This window comes from Perognathus longimembris, chromosome 21 (genome assembly GCF_023159225.1).
Source record: "Perognathus longimembris pacificus isolate PPM17 chromosome 21, ASM2315922v1, whole genome shotgun sequence".
Taxonomy (NCBI): domain Eukaryota; kingdom Metazoa; phylum Chordata; class Mammalia; order Rodentia; family Heteromyidae; genus Perognathus; species Perognathus longimembris.
The window spans coordinates 21,777,232-21,801,819 of record NC_063181.1 but is presented as its reverse complement, the minus strand read 5'-3'; the positions used below and the strand labels follow the sequence as shown (position 1 = coordinate 21,801,819).

Here is a 24,588-nt window from a genome sequence, read left to right as displayed (position 1 = left end):
AAATAATTAAAAAATACAAAAGGTACGGTTTCACATGGGATGATGATAATAGTTAGAACAGTGGTAATAACTCATGTCTCCGGAATGTGGAGTTCATTTCACTTGGCATCATCTTATGTGATCATATGGGTGCAGCTATTGGGTATTTTGATCTTTTACCATGACTGGCCTAATCCTGTACTAGCTTTTGCCTATAAGAGACACCATAGGGTTTATGCTTCTTTGGGTCTCGGTTACTTCACTTAATATGATTTTTTTCCAAGTCCTTCCATTTCCTTATGAATTGGGCAGTGCCATTCCTTCTGATGAAGGCATAGAATTCCATAGTGTGTATCTACCACATTTTCCTGATCCAGTAGTCTACTGAGAAGCATCTAGGCTGGTTCCATGTTTTAGCCATGACAAATTGTGCTGCAATGAACATAGTTGTGTTGGTGGCTTTAGTGTGGTCTTGCTTGTAGTATTTTGGGTAGATGCCCAAAAGTGGGGCTGCTGGGTCATAGGGGAGCTCTGTGTTTAGCCTTCTTAGGAACCTCTTTCCACAGGGGTTGAACAAGCTTGCATTCCCACCAACAGTGTAGTAGGGTTCCCTTTTGGCCACATCTTCTCCAGCATGTTATTGATGGATTTCGTGATAATGGATGTTCTTACTGGCGTGAGGTGGAATCTCAATGTTGTTTTGATTTGCATTTCTTTTGTGGCCAGTAATGTAGAGTGCTTTTTCATGTGATTCTTGGGTATTCTCATTTCCCCTTCAGAGAAGTTTCTTTTTAGGTCTTTAGCCCATTTGTTGAGAGGGCTGTTAGTTCTTTGTTTGTTCTGGAGGAGTTTAATATTTTGAGTTCTGTGTATATTTTAGATATGAGGCCTTTGTCCATTGTATGGCTGGTAAATATCTTTTCCCAATCTGTGGTCTTTCTGTTTATCTTGGAAGCTATGTCCTTTGCCCTGCAAAAGCTCTGCAGTTTGATACAGTCCCACTTGCCCAACCTTTCTTTGATTTGTTATGTTTCTGGGCCTTTGTTGAGGAAGTTTCTTCCAGTGCCAAGGAGTCCTAGTTTCTCCTATTCCTTCTTGTAGTGTTTTCAGGGTATCTGATTTTATTTCTAGGTCTTTGGTCCATTTGGAATTGATTTTGGTGCAGGGTAATAAATAGGGATCTAGTTTTAGTTTGTTACAGGTGTTGACCCAGTTTTGCTAGCACCATTTGTTGAAGAGGCTGTCTTTGTTCCAACCTATATTTTTAGCTCCTTTGTCAAAGATTAGGTAGCTGTAAGTATGTGGGTTCATTTCTGGGTCTTCCATTCTGTTCCATTGTCCTTGGGTCTGTTCTTGTACCAGTACCAAGCTGTTTTTGTTACTATAAGTTTGTAATGCAACTTAAAGTTTGGTATTGATATTCCTCCTGCACTGTTCTTTCTACTTAGTATTGTTTTTGCTATTTGGGGTTTTTTATTGTTCCATATGAATTTCTGAATTGCTTCCTCTATTTCATTGAAGCATGGTGTTGGGATATTGATGGGTATTGCATTGAATTTGAAGACAGCTTTTGGTAATATTGCCATTTTCATGATGTTAATCCTCCTGATCCAAGAGCATGGGAGGTTTTTCCATTTCTGTTTTCTGTCTTAATTTCCTTTTTCAGGTTTTGAAAGTTCTTATCATAGAGTTCTTTCACATCTTTGGTTAAGGTTATTCCTAGGCATTTTATGTTTTTGGGGGCAATTGCAAAAGGTGTTGCTTTTCTGATTTCAGCCTCTCTCTTCTGGTTGTTGGCATATATAAAAGCCATTGATTTTTGAGGATTTATTTTATATCCTGCTACTTTGCCAAAGAATAAAACATTTCATAGGTAGTAATTTGAAATTTCCTTTTGATTTGTAATTATAAAATTCATAACTGTTGTCTTACTTATTGGAAGATTATTTTTAGAAACTTGATTATCATGAAACTCTTAGAGGGCCAATTTCTATTTTTGTTGAAGAGTTATATTGAGATACCAAATTTGTAAAAATAGTAAGAAATTCTCATCAAGTATGAGGAGTTTGAAGGAAAATATTGTATTTTGTTTTATCCTTTATGTAATAATGTAAAAATATATAAGCTACTGTATGTAATCTAAAGTTTAGGCAAGTTTAGGCAAGAGAGTCTTTAATTGATCTATGAATTGGCAACAATCACCAAACTTAAGACATTATTATAGTCACACCAGTTAACTGCACAGAAGTGAAAGAACATGATTTTATGAGTGTTGATTCAACAGTACATATTTATAAGATTGATGAATGGCAGATAATAACAATAACTAATCCATCTTTCACAGATTAAACTTGAGCATACCATAAATCTTTTAACACTATTCTTGTACCTACTAAGCAAAACATTCCAAAGAAAATAAGCAAAGATGAATACAGTATTTTTTAAATGAGCATAACTGTATTTTAACTAGTCCATGTTTTCATGTTTAGCAACCAGGTAGGATCACAGGAAAATTGCTAACCTATATCTATTTAGTTTTGAAACACATTTTTAGAAGCTGTTAGATACAGATGTTAGTACAGGGAATCCATGGCCTCTTTGGCAACCACTGATGTAACATTTGGGTTGCAGGAAGCCTCTGGGGTGTCACATTGATGTAAGCTTTGGTGTTTTGACATTCTACCCAGATGCTCCAATTTTACTTCAGTGACTTGGAGTTGAATATGAATGCCTCTAACCATGGGTAAAAGGAGGTATGATTAGGAACAGGTTGGGTGCCAGTGATTCAGTGTCACCTGCACTGATTTGCCATTTTAGAACTGGTATCAAAACAGCATGGTGGCTTTTTTGGAACCCCTAATGGCTAACAGCTAAATGGAACATATATGAATTTGTTCTATGCCAGAATGCTTCAATATGTAAAACCTAAAAATGCAATGGAAAGAGCTGTATTTGCATTGCAGATAATCTGTCAGAGTTTCATCTGAAATTTATTTGAATATGTGCTTACACATGTACAGCACATAACATCCTTTGGTTGATCTATACATATTATCAGGAATTGTAAAACTGGGTTTTGATAAATCTCTGTTATCTGAAGAATTACCATGGTGCTGTTGAAATGCAAAGCATCACCACAGTTCTTTAATCTAGGTGGAGTCTTGCAACAATAAGAGGAGTGTTAAATGGATAGCAGCTTTTGTGCAAGCTGTATGTCAAGATACTTGACAGTTAAGTCACACAATTGTAAAGTTAAATAACAGAAGGGAGCGGCATTAAGAGGCAAAGAAAAGATAGAAAATTCGTGTTTTCAGATGAGATCTGTGAGGAGGAGGAGAGTCATCTGAGTAGAGACACATAAGAACCCTCTACAGTTAACAGACGTTGAAGAGAAATTGATTTGGAAAGAATAGGGGCATAATCATGGTGTTGAATAGAGCATTAAATAATGATCCTGATTCTTGGAAATGCCGATCTGAAGGTGGGGCAGATAGCTCAAGAGAGTGACGCATACCATAATTTCCACAGAAATAGAGCTACTCCTTATCCCTACTGAGAACAGCCTGCTTGACAGTCTCAGAAGCTATGTTGAGTAGTAAAATCAAGGTGAGAGATGAACTTAAGAGTTTAAAGGTGTACATGAAAATGACAGAATTTTAGGAGGACTGAGGTAGATAGCAACGGAAACATGCTGCAAAGACACACCTGAGTCAGTAGCAATGTTTGCATGCAATGATGATGTGATAGCCCATCTTTGTGGAATGGAAGATTGGTGTATCTCTATGTTGATAAAGATATCCATTACAAAAGTATCTAACAAAGGACTTTAATGTGGAGATTTGTATTTGAAACTACTGCTACTATGCAACAACAACTAGGAAATGGTGTGGATTTAAATGATGCTGTATATTTAACAAAAATAAAATAGAAAGTAAATCTCACTGTGGGAATCAATTTTGATACTGAAAAATATTTGCTTGTCCAAATCATACCATTCCATGACCTGCTACATCAGCCCAGTATATCACACAGGTGAGGAGCACCATGTATACCTCAGGACTGGCTGCTGGCATGACAGACACAGAGCTAACCAAAGGATGCAATAGAACATCAGCCCACTGTAATGTGTCTCTGAGTTTCCTGTTCTCACAAGGTGAACTTTTAACTTGTCACCCTGCTTCTCAGAGCCTTTCCCTTTTCTACCTTCCTCTGTAGCCTGCCTTCTGAAGAGACTTCTACCAGCCTATCTCCATTACCATACTGAACAACCTCCTCCCATCCCAGTGGTTCTTACAGGGTATTTGGGTGCTTTTCCATGATATAATAAATACTGTCCACTGACTTCTGAGTCCAAACCTCTAACCAACACTTTCAGCCACACAGTCTCATATGTATGTATGTATGTATGTGGATATATATACATACATATTTTTCTAATTTGCTAGAGCAAATGGCAGAAGGGAGGTGAATTAACATGTATATAGTGATTCAACATAAACAAATCAATCTTAATATTGTGTGAGCACATGCTGTATATATACATATGTGAATATATAGATATATGTGCATTATCATACATATATGCACACATATACTATATGCAGAGATACATGCACACATGTACACACACAGACATACATACGAATTCTAAAATACTACAGATTCTACTTAGAATACCATTATTCCAGAATGTGTCCCTTGGAAATTAGCCTCTGTGTGCTTACAATTTGTTTTTGAATCATATTGTTCAACCTTTTGACATGAAGAACGATTTATGGGAACATTAGTGTAGTAGAGAAAAGAGCACAATCTATCTGGGAATGTCTGTTATTTGTTTCAATTGCTTAGGTTGTTTCCATTTTTAAAAATTAACAGAAAAGTGTCTGGCATCTGCCAGATATCACGCTGACAAACAGGAGGACTTGAATAAAAGAAGCTGGCATTGTTGATCGAGTCCTGGATTTGTTCCTTTAGATAACATAATGCTCCCAGGACTCCTCATGGTAGGTGTTGACAATTCATTTGCATTAATCTGTAACATCAATTCTTCTTAGATTCCAGTCTTCAGTGCTTTTGGGCTGGACAGCTCATCATTCACAAACTCCATTATACAAGTCTGGAAAAATTCCCATTCATATATTCATTCATTCATTCATTCATTCATTCTCATTTAGTTTATCCCCAAATTAGACTTCAGGGGTTCATAATAAGATGTCTTCATTCTATCCTTCTATAAAAGTAATCTATAATCAGATTGTGAATCCCACTATTGCTTATTAGTGGAGGAAAACCAGGATAGGTTGGGATTAAATTCCAAATGAGTTAGAGCTACAAAAATAAGAGAAAGAAGAATGATTATGACTTACTTTGTCATTCATTCAATTACTCATAAGTTCAATACAAATTTTGGATATATTTCTATCTGTCTGTCTATTTTTCTAGCTGGTGGGAATAACAATGTATTACAAAACAATTCACATATAGATCTCAGTTAAAGAGAAACATATACAATATTTTATAAAGCAGTTAAATGACAAGATAAAAAGAATCCAAGTGAGAGTAACAAAAATAGTTGGGAAGAAGTTTCCACTGTAGACAGTAGGTCTAGAAAAGATCTCACTGAGAAGGCAATATTTGATAAAGAACTACAAAAGCAAAAGAAATTGGCATGAGGACACTTATGGTAAAAGGTTTTCACAGTATATAATGCTGTATGATGTGTTGTATCAAAAAAAAGCCAGTGGGTAAACAGTGGAATGACTACTGAAAGATAAATTGGCTGAATAACTAAATAATTATTTAGGAATGAATGATGCATTCTATCAGTAAGTGTATTACGCAGATACCCAAATCAACAGTGATTCCAGGAGATTATGAGTGATCTAGAATGTCAAATAAAAAGAACAATAGTGTGAGCCATTGGTCCCTGGCTTTACTATAGATTTTGGTTAATATAGTATACACATTATCATTGATATTTGTTAGAATCTCCTGGTAGAAATAGCATTTGCACTGTTACTTGAGATTGCAGTGAAAGCACCCTACTTTTCTACTAAGAAACCACACCTCTTTTACTGTACCACCCCTCTTTTACCTCGTTTACTGTAGCTAAAAAAAGAAATAATGACACCCTCAGATCCTGAGGTTCCACATTGTAGCCCATGGTGTGGCCTCAGTGGGACAGTCTGTATTGTCATTTCTCTTGCTATGATCTTGTCAGGAATGTGTATAAGAATTAAACCAGGACAATCCAATTGACTCATAGGGTAAAATTATGGGATAGAAAATTTGCTGTTCTACTGGGGTGGATGGGCTAGTGGAAATTAAACATGAGATTGGTGTATTCATCTTGCTATCACCGAGGAATAGGTGGTCTAAGAATCAAGATCAATGTGAAGAGACAGAACAAGTCCTATCTCTGATGGCATCTTTTGACATGTATGCCAAGATGCACTGAAAACCACATCTGTACCTGAAATTTGCATTTTTAAACTCCAGGTAAAATGAGCCAACAGTCCTAGTTTAAAACTGTGTCAACTAATTTGGATTGGGACTCTAGGGTTCTGTCATTGTTTTTGCATGAATCCTCACTAAGACAAAAGTGAAAAAGACTATTCTACTAGGGAATTTTTTTTTTTTTTTTTTTTTTTTTTTTTTTTTTTTTTTTTGGCCAGAGTAAAGGGTACCATAATATGCTGAGCAAGAAGTCATGTGGGCCTTCTGAGAGAAGATGCTGTAGGAAATAAGAGGGGAAAATATGTGTCTGGGACAGGGTTTGAATACAGAGTAGATCACAGATAACTTAGAGCCTTGATTTTGTTTTGTGTTTTTTTTCCCCTTGGATATACTGCGATTGATCTTATGTTATTTTTTTTTTTTTCCAGTCCTGGGCCTTGAACGCAGGGCCTGAGCACTGTCCCTGGCTTCTTTTTGCTCAAGGCTACCACTCTGCCACTTGAGTCACAGCGTCACTTCTGGCCATTTTCTATACATGTGGTGCTGGGGAATCAAACCCAGGGCTTCATGTATACAAGGCAAGCACTCTTGCCACTAGGCCATATTCCCAGCCCAACTTAGAGCCTTGAATGTAGGAAGCAAGGAGGAGTCTAAGAAGAGGAGGACATGTGAGAGCCACTGTGTCTGATGTTTTCATTTCTTGTAGCTTCTTAGTCAATAATTTCATAGACTTTATCTAAAGAATTTTCTTAAAACGTTGTTTGGTGTAGTTCTCAGCAGTTTTGCGAGCACAGGCGATTTGATATGACACTATCTCTTCTTTTAAATGTATCTTTTGGGCATTTTTCGACAGACTAAATTGTCTCTTCTTCATCATGACTGGAGTTAGGTTGTTCTTAGGAGACACCAGTGGGTTGTTCTTGTTTAATTCAATGCTTCAAAAATATCAAGCATAAATATCAGTCTCTTTTGAATTCTACTCCAGTATTCCTTATGAAGTGCTTATCTCCTCCAAATTTTCCTTGACCTGGTTATCCCCAGGGTCTTTTAAAGCGAGCTCATCTATGCTGTTTGGTTTTAAATTACTTCATGATAAAATCTTCTTTTGTCTTTAAAGCCTTCCCTCCCATGACACTATTTATCCAATCCACTTCATCTTTCATTCTTGCTTTCTCCCCTAAAGTGAGAATGCTACTCCCCTCTCATTGCTTTTTCTCAGTCCTCTCCTGGGGAGACCCCACAAAGAAGCTAAGGTCAAGTTTGGGCACCAGACTGTCAGGTTTAATCCAGGTTCTGCCTCTCCTAAGAGTGTTATTTAATTCCTTTCTGCTCGTCTTCAAGTATGTGTAACAATAGCAAGTAAGTTCACAGGGGGTAAGATTTAATTGATGTTATATTATGTGTCCACTAAGAGGATGTGCCTACATAGAGAATCATTCCGTAATGACATGTTCTAAATGTTTTAATTCTTCTCTCACCTTGCTTCATCAAAGCTAGCTCTCCTTTTACTTCAATTATGTTCTACTGCTCCTCTAGTGCTCTCAGAAGGTCACCATTCAGAATGTGAACTGCACATCTTTTTATAGGTTGTGAACTTTCTCTTCACTCACCAACTTCATTTGTGTCATTCCTGTGGTTAGGGGTTCCTCTTCATTTCTCTGGGTTTTTGGAATGCCCTGTACTGTCCAATTTGACCATAAACGTTTAGTACAAAGCATTGAAGAGAGGAGAGTATTTCCTGGGAATAATAATGCCAATCTATACCATACAGATGAGAGGACAGGTGAAATTTTACATAAACATTGCTGTCATAATGAGTTATCAGGAGCCACGATAAACTGGAAATTACGAAGGTGTCAGGAATGGTACAGAAATAATTGTAAATGATTTAAGGTCTTTCTGGAAGTATTCTGCTTAAAATACTTAGGCATGCTACATTGTACTACAACATGTTGAGAAGTAGTCACCCACTAGACATCCACAAGTTTTCAATAATTTAGAAAGATTTTCTGCCCTTATGCTTCTAAAAGAAGGTAAGAACTTCCATTTGGTGATAAGAAATAGAAGAAGGCATTCTAGAGATGTATCATATCAAACAGGGCTGAAATATCGAAAGGTGCTTTGTAATGGGAAAAGTTATGGGGGGGAACTCCTCTCAGGAGGAGGGTTTGGGAAAAGACAGAGGAACAGAAAAGAACAAGAAACATGTTGAAAGAGAAAGTGAGATTCAATATGATAGTTATTGGCAACATGGTAATTTTACCTTCTGTTTCTGAGGGTACTATATATAAGAGTCTATTTTAAATGAATTGAAATGGTATCAAAATGAATATTTTATGACATAAAATATGACTTACTTGGTGCACAGTTGGGTATATAAAATTTTGTTTACTGAAACCATTGTTTGCCTTATGAGAAGTATTCACATGTAAAATAGATAAATCTTAGGGTGCTTTACTTATTAAGATTTCCTATGCTCATTCAGAATAAAATTCAATGATTCCAAATTAAAATGTATACCTCCTTTTTAGATAATCTTTACTGTTGAAAGTAAATGACAATGTATTTGTAGTTTCATTATTCTAAGCAGAAGAGAAAATCTTCACATTAAAGCACAATTATGTGAAACCACCACAACTCAGAATTGTGTAATTCTCTTAGTCAAATGCATCCTTTTCCTCTGAATGTTGAAAAGACACGGAGCTTGTTGATAAAGTAACTGGGCTATTAGGACATACTTTAAATTTCATAAACCTCACTATTCCAACTTGAAGTATAATGTTAGGCCATGATTTACTTCACATTTTATATTGAGAAAAATAATATAACAGTTATCATTTAAAACTTCTGAGCAGGTTTTGTGGCGGTGATGAGGTTTGATGTTATATCCAATAAGAAAGGCATTAGGTAATGATCATTTTGTCTTGGGGGAAGATCACTTGATTCTGATCCGTGTATTTTATTTTGTTATCTACCTATTAAATAGATGCCTAGATATGAAGAAGTTTTATGAAGTTTATCAAGGTAATATTTGAAAACATCCCTGAAATCCCTACCTGAAAGACAAAATGTCATGTAATATTACTTTTCTCAAAATGAGACCTTTATGTATTTTAATTATAATTTTCAATTCTCTTACAAGAAGGGCCATGAGTCAACCCTTGAGTATTTGCAGCACATGAGAAGCTCTTTACGGCCTCAAACTGAATTGTTCACTTCCTTTTTTTTTTTTTTTTGTATAGTTACCATAATGGTTATTGGTAAGGGTCGTAGTAATAATGCTACCAGTAGTAGTTGTGACAAGGATGAGGAAGAGGAGGATGAGAGCAGCAATAATACCATGTTTGTGTAGATTCTAGAAATACACTAGACTCCGCATATGGGAAATTAATCAACTTATAAGGCTTTGGTCCTGGCTTTGTGAGATTACTGAGGACACAGCCTCCAGGAGAAGTGGCATCATACTGTGGGACCCTTAGAGAAGACAGAATCTAAAGCAGGAAGGAAGGAAGTGCTTACTTTGAAAAGTCACTGACTACTTAGCAGATGTCAGAGGTATTGCAGACAGAGGCAGTGATTTTTCTTAGTTATTTATTTTACTTTCTTTTTAATCTGTTAAGTTTAGGATATAGTAGGCTTACCTTATCATCTCCAGGAGGTTCATGTGGGCTCTGCTTGTTGCGTAGAAAAACTGTACTCATTTAAGATACAGTAGTATTCAGTTGAAATGAGGGTGTGACTGAGATACTTGGGAGAATGTCATATAACCATCAGGCATACAGACCATGTTGTCTGGACTCCTGTGTGACCATGTAGCAGTGGCACAGTACATGATTACATGTAGTAAAGAACACATGTCCGTAGGTGCTACTCCTTCATTTTATTAGGGTCAGGCAACGCAGAAAGTTTTTTTTCCTTAAAATCCTTCTTTAGATTAATGTCCTATTTAATATATTTTTTGCATAGTTAATTACTTAATACCCCAGGTTTAGTTCTCTCATTTGGACTATATTGTAGAGTAGGCATATAACTGAATGTCCAAACCCAGACATAGTAGTTCAATGAGATGTTATAGGATATTGCACTAAGCAAAGCAATAGCCCCTGTCCTGGGGCTAACAAATGCATATGGCATTTAAGGGCTATTGACTGGCTTTCAGTGATAGGGGAGGGCAAGGCTTTGGCCATTCTCTCCCCTAGTGCTTCACGAAAGTAGATTTACTAATGTTCATGAATAGTTATTTCTAAATGGATTTTAAGATAATTGAATCACACTTTAACTGCCATTAAAGTATCTCACTATTTAAAGGAATTATACAGTGGATTCCTATTGCAAATTGGATAATAGTAGACTCAACATTTCTCTTTGTAAGGGTTGTTACAGGTTGGAATTATTTAGATCTCGGTATACCCTTATCGTAGTATCTAATCATTCTGCCAAAATGTTTGAAGTTATTCTTAATCTCAAAACTCACATCCATTCCATCAGCAAATCTAGCTGGTTATTCCTTTAAAATGTATCTTGGATTTTTATCTTTACCCATTAAGACTAAGACACCATGACCTTTTACCCTAGATACTCCAGAAGCCTACCGAGATGCCAAAACCAGAGGTAATTGTTCAGCCATTGTTTTAATCTCAGATTAACGATCTTAATGGAAACTATCTATTAGCTTCCTATCATGTTTAGAGTAAAATAAAATGTAGTTACCCCTCTCTACAGGGGTCTATTAGATTCCTGTCATGCTCAGAATAAAATAAAATAAAATGTAGTTACCGTGTCTACAGGGGTTTCCCATCCCTGGCCCTGGCTGCCTTCCTCTCAAGCTTCTCCTTTCCTCTCACCATGAGCACTCTGGATTTTGTGCTATTATCCAGCCAACATCAAGCATGATTCCATCTCTCTACCTTTGCATGTCAGAATTCCCCACATATTTTCATGCTTCACAAATTTGGCTTCATTTAGCTACCTTGTCAAATATCTCTTCTGAAAAACCATCACCCATCATTCTATTTAAAAGTTAAATCTGTCACTTTCTCCTGCTTTATTATTCTTCATAGCCTTTCTCTACTTTTCAAGTGATAGTATATATATATTTGTCTTCCTAAATATACCTCCAAGAAGGCACAAACCATGTCTGTTTTGTTTCTAAGATATTTAAAGAATCTGAGGAAGTGTTGGCGTATGGTAGACGTCTAATTCTTATTTGCTGGTGGAATGTACACATAAATGAATACAGATCCATATTAGTACATGTTATCAGATTGAAAACTTTAAGACCAAAATCAAGCAGTAAAATCTTATTTTCATTTACTCTTTTTCTTTCTAAAGGGAAGGAGAAAAGTGAGCAAATGGCCTAACAAGAAGCAACCAAAACAGCATGCCAGTGAACCCTGCAAACCCAAGGCAAGAAAGGAGCAATTGCACTGTTGGTATTGTTTCAATGTAAGGCTGTAATGAACTTGAGAGAACTCTTACTGGCTGTGTGTTTCTTTTAATGAATAGAAATCCCCTGCTTTTCAACTCTGCTTAGCAGATGGGCTTTTGGCCATGCCATAAAGATCACCAGATTAGTTCTTTGTTGGCTTATGGAAGGCAAGGTCTTTCTTCTCTGAAAACCCTCTGTGGAAGATCACTGCTACTGTTTCCCCACGGATGGAAGCTGGGAAAGATGAGCAGCAGCCCTCCAGCTGATCTCAATTGCCCTGAAGTTGCACAGGGAGGAAAGTTGATCTCTAAGTGGTGAAGGCCCAAGCATTTAGTGTTTTATAGACCATGGACTATTGCACTTAGAAGCAAATAGGCAGTGATATTGACTATGGAGCACGGATGGAATGAGTTCCCTGTGGCTCCATTCACATGGTAGCCAAACAACCCTGCATTCTGCCCTGTCTGTAGCTCTGGATATTTTCCAAGGGAGAGCACATTTCTGAACCTGAGCAAAAGAATCAAGTTGCACAAAGCAAGACATCACTTTCAGTTGAAAGCATTCTTCTTCCAGGACTAGTCTTGTGATGGGAAATCATTTAGAAATTATTTTTAATCATGATGCCTCCCTGCCAAACAGTAAAGTTATTAATAATACTGTAACCCTTCCAAATAAATTTTGACAAGTTTGTCTTTTGAAAAGTTAGAAATGCTGCTGCCTCTGTCTGAACAGAGTTCTGAAAAAATTTTATAGACATGGTTTTTACAGGGAGAACCTAGGTGAAATTTTTACCCAAAACTTTCCCAAGGGCATTATACTTTGATATTTAATATTCAATTTCAATAATTTGCTGATATTGTTTACCTTTACTACTCTATAGGCTAATAAATCTCATGCTGGTGATATTGTAGTACTTCTCACAGCCAACATCAGTGCACAAATTTTGAAACAGTTTTCCTTTCATATTCGGGAAGTTAAAGAATATGCTATGTTGTATTCATAATTTACTTTGTTAAATGGCAATGCCTTTGTATAACTACTTAAATATAACAATAAAAAGTTTAAAAATAAACACAGGAGAGGTTCTCAGAAACTAATGCTGCTCAATAATGGACAAAAGAGAAGGGCATATTATCATCTGATTCCCAATTGCAGATTTGTCATGGATGGAAGGATTAGTAGCATCCAACATTAGTACAGCTATCTTGCCTGGTGCTAATGGTCTGTTTGTAAGTTATTCCTTTATATATTTTATACATGTTCCTCACAAAATCCTCAGAGTTTTTCTTTCTTTGTGTGTGTGCTAGAGATTGAATTTGGGACCTTGTGCTCTTGTTCAGCCATTTTGCTCAAGGCTGGTGCTCTATTACTTGAATCATACCCCCACTTCTGGCTTTTTGCTAGTTAATTGGGGATAGCAACCTCTTGGATTTGATTTCCTGAGATGGCTTTGCATCCATAGCCTCTGGTCTCAAAACTCTGAGTAGTTAGAATTACAGGCATGAGCCACTAGTACCCCACTAAAGATTTGGAATTCTAATCCTCTAGTGAATCCTTGGATAAAATTAGGAAAAAGTGAGAGGCTGATACCCCTGCCAATGCCCAAACGAGAAAACAAAAACAAAGAAACAGCCAAAGAATTAAGAGAAACTGGGCTTCTTTAATATTATTATTATTTTTCCAGTTATGGGACTTGAACTCAGGGCCTGGGCATTTCCCCTGAGCTTCTTTTGTTCAAGGCTATCACTCTAGCACTCCAGTCACAGCAACAATTCCCGCTTTCTCTGTATATGTGGTACCCAGGAATTGAACCCAGGGCTTCATGCATGCTAGGCAAGCACTCTACTGCTAAGCCACATTCCCAGCCCTGGACTTCTTCGTGATTACACAAGTATAATCATTAATAAGAAATGATGACTCTCTTGATTTTTCTTTCCAGTTCTGTTAATCAAACGTTTTGAGATGAAGTATATAACATTTTAGAATCATGAGACCCATGCTTTCTCTATTTGAAAACAAATGAGGTTTGTCATTCATAAGTATAGCTCTGGCTGTTTGTCTCTCTCTGAGCTCAATTTACCCCTTTATTTTTGCCGGATCATCTAATCTGAAACAGTTTTGCAAATCATTATGAGCTCTCAGTGTTATACAGCTCACTGCTCCACACATTTGTCAAAATTTCTGCAAGTAGGAAGATAACCCAAGGATATAAAAATTAACACATGTAAATTAATCACTTGATTCCAGTTTTGATTATGAAATCAATAAGAAAAATACATCCATTTCTAAACTTAAATTAAAAAAGACATACCCAGAAGTGATGAAACTGGTAATCTGGCTTGTTTCAATGAGAACATATGCTAAAGCCATATGCCCAAGAGAACCCCAGAATCATAATTCATAAGAAATAATTTGTTTTTAAATTTGGAATCAAAAGGGTAGAGTGAAAGTTATGTTTAATTCTATTCCGAGAGACTAGTCTAATTGATAATAAAAAGAAGAATGAAGTTGTTTCTGGGTTATTGGCCTCTTAATCTTGTATATTAATTCAGGTAATGCACCACTACCACTATCTTCTATTTAATTATTTTTATTTATGTACCATTAAGCTCCATTTTCATTACTATTGCATTATAAGGAAAGGACCAAGCCAGGGTATTGGACAGTGCCAACACCTCATTTAGATTCCTTAGAATATCCATTCCTTGGTGGAGAATACAAATGACAGTCTTTGACATTCTTTAAAAGTGGTTTTTACTGCTTTAATTAGAAGTTTTAGTCAGGATCCTTCTGCTTGAACCCTTACATTTCCAGACACTTCTGCCTCACTTCCCAGCTGACTTCCTAACTTTGTGTTGAATACATTCTTGATTTGCAAGAAAGCTGCTTTCAGGGACTTTCCTATTCTGCCTTAATCCCTGGGTAATTACAAAGTCTCTCTCTGCAACAATAGGCAAATCCAGAAGGAATTCCATAGCTATGTCTCACATGTGAAATTGCACTCAGGACAGCTTTGCTGAATTTGACTCCCATGGGCCCTCGTGTAAAAAACATTATGTTCAGAATGCCAAAACAGTGGAACTCCAAGATTATAAAGAAAATAAATTTGTATCAGTGGAAATCGTTGCCTAAATAAAGTAGAGCACATTTGAAATGAAATAGCTAATTTACTAGAATATAAATTCTAACTACAAAGCTCAGTATTGTAATAATAGATTCCCCACTCCTTAACACTCCATAGATAACAATGTCTCACCCTAAGAGGTTTTAAGCCATGGGGAATCTGTGCTTCTCTTCCTTTGCTTTCTGCTAATTATTTGCAGGATTTTATACTTTTTTCTTCTTTGTTGCTCTCAGTCACTGACATAAAAGCTATATTAGAAACTCATTAGTGTCACAAACTTAAGAACAATGAAATAATATTTGTCTAATTACTCTGTGTATCTGCAATTTATCTTGTTACCAGGCATTAGTAACTGGTCATAGTTATTGATTTAGGCTAGAGCTGTATAACACTTCATTTTCTTTGTGAGTTAGGTTTCTAGTAGTGAGTTGCACTGCTATTTTAGAAAAATCTGTCTTCACCAAAATAAGTAGTCTATACATAGTTTTTTTTTTCAAATGGGAAATGCATGTCACATTTTCTGTGGTTATCTTGAGAATTCGTAGCTAAATTGGTTCATTTATAGAATGAGAAAAAAAGTGTCCAAATAAAAAGATTAGAAAGCATAAACATTAAAAAAAAAGTCTTTCCCAAGTAGACTATGTTTTGAGCAACTGATTTATGCCCTTTTCTGCATGTGCTGGACGTAACCTCCTACCTCAGATTTTATAACAAAATTGAGTATTTTATGTCCATGTTATTTCTATGTCACCTTAAACTATCTACCAAAAAAAAACCTCTTTTTTTTTAAAGGTCAACAAATAAGTAATAGGTAATACATAGTACCAAGGTGCTTAGAGAATATTTTAGTTTGATCTTACCAGATAGTGAAGAAAACACTGGGATTTTCAGGCTGATAATGTATTGAGACAGAAGTCAACTTTATCCTACAGTCTAAAAGATCTTTAACTAATAGGAGGTAGATCAACAATGCTAATAAGAATATTGAACAATGTGAAGCTAAATAGGTGAGACTGGGCCTTGTAGAGTCCTCTGGATCCTCAGAATTTTCAGAGTACTATGGAAGATTTTTTAAAAAGTTGACAGATACACTGCAGGATGAATGGAACAAAAGCAGACCACAGGCTCTAAGATTAAATTGACTTAAAGTGCAGCATATATGTGGAAGGGGAGTAAGAACAAGCCTAGTACTATCTGCCAGGATAAGATGATGTGAACTAGGGGGCACTGCTGTCTCATCATACCTGTAATGCCAGCTACTGAGGAAGCTGAAGTATAGAGGATCATAGTTTGAAGGCAGCCTGAACAGAAAAGTCCAAGAGACATCATAGTGATTCCATCTCCAATTAACACACATAAAGCTGGTCTGGAGGTGTGGCCACAGATATGAGCAAGAAAGCTAAGAAAGAGGTAGAGGCTCTGAGTTCAAGCTCCAATATAGATTTTTTTGTTTTTTTAAGAAAAGAAAATATTTGTCATTAAATCGCAAACAAGCATTTGGATGAAAAAGAGTTAAACTCAGTAGGTATGTGTTTGAGTTATGTAAGTAACAAAGAGAAAAACATTTATATAAGCATTTATATATTCCACCCAATGGGCTTCTCAATAAACCATTCAAAGGTGGGAAAATGTACAAAAAATAGTTTCCATTGGCAAATGCTTGTTAAATCTCCTAAAACAAGTTTTTGCTTTACCCCCTGCCTCCAGAGCACTCAGCTCAATCCTATAAATTGGTTGAGGTGGGTAAAAAAAATTAGTTCCTTAGGTCCTTGTAAACATTTCACTTTTATTTTTAGAAAAAAAGATTATTTTTCAAAAACTGCAGGTGTGAAGAAACCAATACTGAAAGTCTCTTGTGAACTGTTTTACACCTTACCCCATCAGAGTGCCCTTGGACTCAAACAAATTGGAAGAGAAACACAAACCTTGTAGCTTCAGATACTCAAACCTTATTATAGCTGGAAATGAGTAAAATATTACAGCCACCATGCCTATTAGAATGGAGAACAAATCTACCTTGTGCTCAGATGTAAAAGTAACCCCGTTATAGCCTCTGGAAGCAAGCAGACTTGTACTCTATAGAGCTTTCTACGTGGGCTCCCCTTTACACATGAAAATGTACTCTCCATATTTATTTTAATTACTTGTTAGAAAACAATGAAAGTCTTCATTTGGGAGAAAAAAAAGTTCTTAAAATAATCCTGGGAAGATGTTTATTTCATTTAATATTTTCATTTATAACCACATCTCTCAATGGCTCTTGTTGAATTTTTACCCCAGAAATGATCAATATTGCCTTTAAACTGAAAGCTTCCAAGTAAGATACTTTCAGCTTAATACAAATGTAAAACATTTATCTCCTGCAAGATTTTAGGTACAGTTCATGCTACCACTGTGTTTTTCAGGCAGGGTTGGAGAATCTATTTTCTGTCAAGGTCCATTTGGGCCTTCTTTTATTACAACTTCACAGGGTGAGGGAAGTTTTTTAATCCTTTGACTACTTACCCCATGATCTAGTACCTGAAATCATTAATGCAGTTTTATGTTTTTGTATCAGGTATCATATATATATATATATATATATATATATATATATATATATATATATATCCCTCAGGAAAGGGAGAAACAGGAGACTGGATAAGAATGTAAGGAGAGCTGTCCCTACTGATGGAAATCTCAGAAAATAGCCAGGCACTGGTGGCTCACACCACTAATCCTAGCTACTCGGGAAGATGAGATCTGATTTGTAGCCAGTCCAAGCAAAAAAGTATGTGAGACTCCTATCTCTAATAAATTACTCAGAAAAAATCAGAAGTGGTGCTCTGGCTTAAGTGGTAGAGAGCTGGCATTAAGCACAAAGAGGCTCAGAGACAGCGCCCAGAGGCCTTGAGTTTAAGCCCTAAGACCAGCAAAAGAAAATGCCTGGGCCTAGCAGAAGGAAATAGGGTTAAAGGTCAGAACCAGAGACATTTGTGATACCTGTGTCAATGTAAAACTTTAACTGGAATTCATAGATGATGTCAGGAGCCAAGTGTCTAAACATCAGTGGAAGACTGGATTGAAATAGAGGTCAGAGGGGTAGCTAAGCATTTCATTCAGACAAATGAATCTGTGGTGAGTCATATTAATGTTCCAGAAGCAGATAGGTGGGGTATTTAATATATTTAAAGGTTCTAGGTTGGACAGCAAGGAACACAGAAGATTAAGACATTAATACCAGTTCAGCAATGGTGGGAACAAACAAGAGGGTAAGTCAACATACAGACACATAGATAGTGATATGCTGAGGCTATAGCTAATAGATGTATACATGGTAACATGGCTGAATAAAAGGGGTGGAAATCACATTAACAGTTCTGCATTACTTTCCTTTTCTTTCTAACACAACAGAGGTTTAAAATGGCCATACATTACTATTCTGCAGTTCTGGAGGTAGAAGTCAGAGGTGAGTCTTACTGGGCTAAAACGAATTTGTTGATCATGTTGCATTTCCTCATGGGATTCTAAGGGAAAAGTCCAACTTCCTATGCTTTCTCTAGCTTGTAGATGATGACTGACTTCCCATTCATGGCTCCCTGTTACCCTCAAATTTAGCAACAACCAGCTGAGTCTTTTCATTGTCTCATTCTGTATGTAACTCTTCTGATACCTTCTTTCATTTACAAGGATACTGTGGTTACATTTAGTTCAAGAAGATAACCCAGTATGATCTTTCCATCCTAGATTTCTTAATTGAATTATATTGATAACTCCCACCCATTTTGGCAAGTAAGTTAACATATTCCCAGGCACCAGCCATTAGGAAGTAGGTATTTTGCTAGAGGCATCATCATTCTGCCTACCACAGAGTCACAAGGAAATTAAGGTGGCTGAGAAGACTTTACGAGATGCTGGTGGAGTCTTATACGTTGACTAGCTGTCCACATGAAATAGCCCATGTGTGGAAGGATAGACAGTTGATATTCTGCATTACAGTTAATACTGTCTATTCTTTCTAAAAATATTTTTTAAGTAATTGTACAAAGGAGTCACCATTCAATAGACCAGTTTATGAATACAGTGTTACTTGATCAACACCACCTCTTTAAACATTCTCTCCTTCCCATCTCATCCCACCCTTTCCCCTACTTTTCTTAATTTTTAGGTTATATACTGATTTTTTTTGCCAGTGAACAAAGCTATTTATGTATATGATGTATCTGGACCTGTTTCATACCTTCAACATCTTCACCCCTCCTTCAACCCAACTTGCCTTATTTTCCTTAACTATGTAGTATACACAATGCATTCTGGCCTGCACTCTACCCATTTCCCCCATTCATTCTTCTACCTGTCTTCCCTTGCCCTCCAAATGCCCCCCCCCCCCCTTCAACTACCCATTTCCTGGTACTTACTTTGTTGGGCTTAGTCTTTCTAAAAAATTAATTTTATCTTTCTAAAAAAGTACTTTTATGCTCTCCATAGGTTTATTATACTTCAGTTCACTCATTTTTTTACCCTTAGTTACCACCCAGTGTGTTTATTGTGTATTCTTAAAGATACACAAGCCATAATTTAACAATAAATAGAGAAGCCAAGTAGTGTCAGGGTAGAACTGAGAAGTTAATCAGGTTGGAAGTGGTGTCCAGATCCTTTTTCTTAAGTGTAACTTTATCTGGAATACTTCTATTTTTGTATTTCTTTTGTCACAAAAAAGTCTAATAGCTATATGTGACTTAGGAATAATTTTTTATATTACCTTTTCTGAGAGTATTTCTGTTTCTTTTGTGTTTTGTCCCACAGTTTCCTACATTCTTGTGCCATTTCTTTTGAGCTTTCCTCAGTGACATAATTTTCACACATAGTGGCATTCCAGCTTGCTTTACCCATTTTTTACTGCTCTGATTTTAGCCAAGTTTGTATTTTGTTATTGTCTTAGACTTTTCTCTGCACTAGGAAAATTTGGCTATTGCAAACATTTTTCTTGAAAAGCAGCAATGCCGCGAGGATTTATTCCACAAATCCTACAGAAAAGATTGCAAAGTATATCTTATGATGTTTATACCATGGCATTCGTGGCAGTATGCACGGATATTTGAGGAACTCTAGGTGTTTAAGCAATAACTAATATTTAAATAGTGCCTGCCACATGTCAAACCCTGTGATAGAGCCAGAGATGGATGTGTGAGGAGAAAGTATGTGTTGGGAGATTTAAAATTAAAGAAGATATGGTACCTGCCATAAAGAAAAAAAAAGTCCAGAAAGGACACAGATATGCAAATAGTTCTAATGCAATGTGATAAGTGCTCTTGCAAATGTATGAAGTAACTCCTTTGGGAACACTGATAAAGCAGCAATTAATTCAGCCTGAAGGAGTTCAGGAAAGCTTCAGATAAGAGGTCATATTTCAACTGGGCCTTGAAAGAAGAGAAGAACTTCATCAGGGACTGAAGGACATTGAAAATATAGAAGGGAAAGAGGGAAAGTATGCAAAAAGAGGAAGAATCGTCATGAACAAAGGGTTCATGAATGTTCATAGCTGACACATGACAAGCTCCAATAAGTAATTTTGAGTGAATGACTGTATAAATGGGTAAATGTTGGAAGAGTTTGCTACAGTCATAATATTACAGTTTTAATGCCCTTTCATATCTCAAAGTGTGTATTCTGAGGTCTTGGTACAGAGAAAAATTATTATTAGTTGAATACTACTTATTGTAGTATTTAGCTCAGATTCTTTGACCATGGTTGTTATTATAGGCTAGAAATAGAGGCCCTCTCAAAATCTCAGTCCAATTTTTTTTCAAATGTTTGTGTGCACAGGTGCATGCATGCTGGTCCTTAGACTTGTACTCCGGGTCTTGGAAGTTTCCCCAAGCTTTTATGCTCAAAGCTAGGGTTCTACCACTTGAGCCACAGCTCAGCTTTCAGTGTTATGGATAGTTACTTGATGATGACAGTTTCCCTGACTTTCCTGCTGGGCTGGCTTCCAGTGGGGATCCTTAGATCTCAGCCTCCTGAGTAGTTAAGATTAAAGGCATGAGCCACCCGTACCCTGCCTTTTTCACTTGTTTTATTTTTGAGAAGTAATGAGGCTGAAAATGTAAAAGGAATTAAAAATCTTTCCTTCATTTGCCATCTGTAATTTGTCTCTGTACTAATAGTTAGCTTAAATAGAATGAATTGAGCCTTGAGTGTCTGGCTGGATAGTTCATCATTAGCTGAAAGAGAAGAGGTAGTGGAGAATTCCAGGTAGTCTGACTATCCAATAATACTCATGAAGAATGGGAGCTCCAGGATCGATATGCTGAAAAGGAAAAAGGTAACAAACAGGCATACAACAAGAAACAAAGGCCAGACCCTGAAAGAACTGGGAGAACAGGTTAATAATATAGGTCAAAGAAGTCTGAAAACATTTGTTGTAGCTTCAATAGGAGTTTTATCTATAGAGTTTTGGCTTCCAAATAAAAATCACCCTGTCTTATGATTAGGAAAATTTTGTGAGCGTTTTTATTCTGTACATAATGAGATATATGTCTAGAAATGTGATCAAGATGAGGCTGGAATCTTAAAATTTAAAATGTGCAAAGGCAGATGTATGAATAAGACTTTGTATACATCCATATCTTTAAAGCTATATATTTTTTGATAGATAAGATTTTTTTTTTATATAGCCACTGCCATAAAGTATCGTAGACTACACTTAAACTGCCTGGTCTATTTCCATTATGGTGTCTGCAGTGTTCATTCTAATTTACAATGTTCTTGTAGAGGAGGAATCAGAAACCTTGAGGGAAAAGAAAACACACAAATGCTATTAGAATCCACATTTTTTGAGCAGCAGGAAGTCAGTAGTAAGTGTCAGAGATTGATCAGGATTGTGTTCTCTATATAAACAACTGCCATCAGGTGTGACCTGGTCGAGGCCATCCATGCACCCAAGTGGTAATTTGAGCAAGTTAGAATCTCAGGAAGACTAGAGAGGGAATAAATTATTGAAAAGTTTAGCTTCAACTGTAAAATGTATTTTTATGGCAGAGTTCTCAAAGAAACAGATATTGTTCTCTCACCCTAAATTAGATTTGTTTGGAGAATCTGGAAAAAATTAATAATTTATTTACTAACACACAAAAATATGTTGCTATACTATTATAAAAGCAGGAGATGGGAGATGACCACAATGTGGAGAAGAGTGTTGACATACACACACATACACACACACACACACACACTTGCACACACCCATTGGATGTTTCCTCTTTAGAAACAATCTATAAAATAAGAAGGAAAGAATGATTTTTTTAAGTTTATTTTTATTAAAAAGGTGATGAACAGGGGCTTACAGTTACATAAGTAAGATGATGAGGACATTTGTTTTTAATCATTGTTATCTCATACCTCATTTTCTCCTGCTTACCCTCCCCACCCCCCACAACTGCTCCCCTGTCCCACCCTGGTAAGGTTCATATTCAACGTAGTATCAATGTTGCATTGGTTTATCCTATGTTCTGCTGTTTCTGTTATTCCCTTTCTTTTCCACATATTGATTAATCCTAAATACAAGACCCAAGTTACAAAAAACTAAGAGAAACAAAAAAGAAACAACAAACAATAATAAAAACAAACTACATACAGGACAATATAAGAACTTATTGTTTCCATATCTTGGAGTTCATGTTGATGTGCTTTGTTATATCTGGTCCTATGCACTAAGCAACTGGGTTATTGAGCTTCCCTGTTAAGAATATCATAGACATATTCTAATAGGAAAGAATGTTATTACAGAGGAAATGTTTAATTTTACCAAACTTTCCTTTTGTTCAAATCAAACTAAAACGATAAATAAGAGACAGTTTTGCTGACCAAAAATATAGTTGTGAAGTTTTTATTTCTAGATTGCTGCTATAAATAAATAATCAAATAGTCTCTAGTCTTAAAAAATAATTGTAAATTCATTCTAGAATCTAGACTCTTTGACACAATGCATCTTGGGGGGATGGTGGAAGCTTCTTTCTACCCTAATTTTATTATTTGTAATTTTGCCCTTTTCATTATTTTTTAAATTATCTTAAAGTAGTGATACACAGGGGTTACACTCCAACAAGGTAGCTTACAAGGACAATGAACCTCATTCAATGTCATCTCTTTCATAATTCTGCCCACCTTGGTCTTAATTTTCCTAGTTCCAATCTCTCTCTCTCTCTCTCTCTCTCTCTCTCTCTCTCTCTCTGTCTCTCTCTGTCTCTCTCTGTCTCTTCTTTCTCTCTCAACACACACACACATACACACACACACGCACACATTATCATTCTCCCACCTTCCTCTCTTGATTCATTCATTCATCCACCTCTCTCCTCTTGACAACACCTTGAAACTCCAAGTGTTAGCCTCCTGGTATTCATTTTGGAAATTTAATCAAATACAACACAATTTGAATCCAGGAGTTTGCCTTGCCACATGGCTTGCTATCCTTCCCATACATGCTATTTCCGTTGTCTATTATATTAAACTTCCAGAGTTACACTTTACATCAATACATTTCCAAACTACCCTTGACAACATGGTCATGTCTTCAAAACAAATTGTGGCTAGTAGTGTACAAGTACATCTGATATATGCTACTCACAGATTTGGTTTCTATATTTAATAAGCTTGCTCTGTACTGTCCAATTCTCAGTGGTTGGGATGCAGATGCCTTGCTGGAGCTGCAGCAGTCATCTTGATCTCAGAGCCACAAGCCTCCTATTATTATTGGTCGTTGGTTTGTCATTAGTAAATTGATGAAGTATCCATTCCCATGATTTTATTCAAAATCACTGTGTTTTGAGATCTACTTAATTTCTACCCTAATAGTATATCTTTATATTATTAACCAGGCACTGATAATTCCTGACCTCAAAAACCTTGCTCTTTATTCAGATAAAGAGTCAGTTTTGATTACAAAATTATCACTTTGGTTAGGGAACCAATTTTAAAGCACTTAAATAAATTGTTAGTACCATTTGTGTCATTGTTTTACAATTCTATATACCTCAAATGAAGAGATAAATCATAATTATAAAAAAATTGAAGTGCACTTCTGTTGGATAATGTTTTGGGAGAATAAAGACAGAGTAGACTGAGATGTATCAAAGGACTTCTATGTTTTCAGTCTTACAGTGTGTCACTAGATAGGAACAACAAACCCTCCATGCTCTTACTATTATAGGGTGACCCTGAGAGTTAAAATTAACCATAGAAGGAAGAATTTTGAGTGAGACGTGATGATCTATATAAATAAATATGGACAATTTCCCTATTGGAAATTTTTCTTATTGATTTTTTTTGGAAATGGAATTAAAATCTTGGTAAGAAAACTGTATTCTCCTTATTTACTTTCAAGATTATAAACTATGTGAGAGCAAGGCCATGTCTAATTCATTTTCTTTCGTATCCCCAATTGTTAAAGGCATTAGCTATGGTTTGAAGAAGTGTTCCACAAAGGAGTTTTTGTTACAGGTTGGCCCTCTGCATGGCCTTACTGGGAGATAGTGAAGGTTTTAAGAGGTAGAGCTTAGTGGGAAGTCTTTAAGTGATTGGAGGTGAGCTCTTATAAAGGAAAATAGTTCCTCAGTTTCTT

The 24,588-nt window shown here is 36.2% G+C and overlaps 1 long non-coding RNA gene across 1 annotated transcript; it reads left to right on the top strand.

The window, feature by feature from the left end:
* Nucleotides 1-247: 247 nt before the first annotated feature.
* LOC125339645 lies at nucleotides 248-19,594 on the top strand. Its single transcript, XR_007208574.1, has 3 exons — nucleotides 248-714; nucleotides 2,204-2,211; nucleotides 19,583-19,594. It is a non-coding gene; the product is annotated as an uncharacterized LOC125339645 (long non-coding RNA).
* Nucleotides 19,595-24,588: the final 4,994 nt, after the last annotated feature.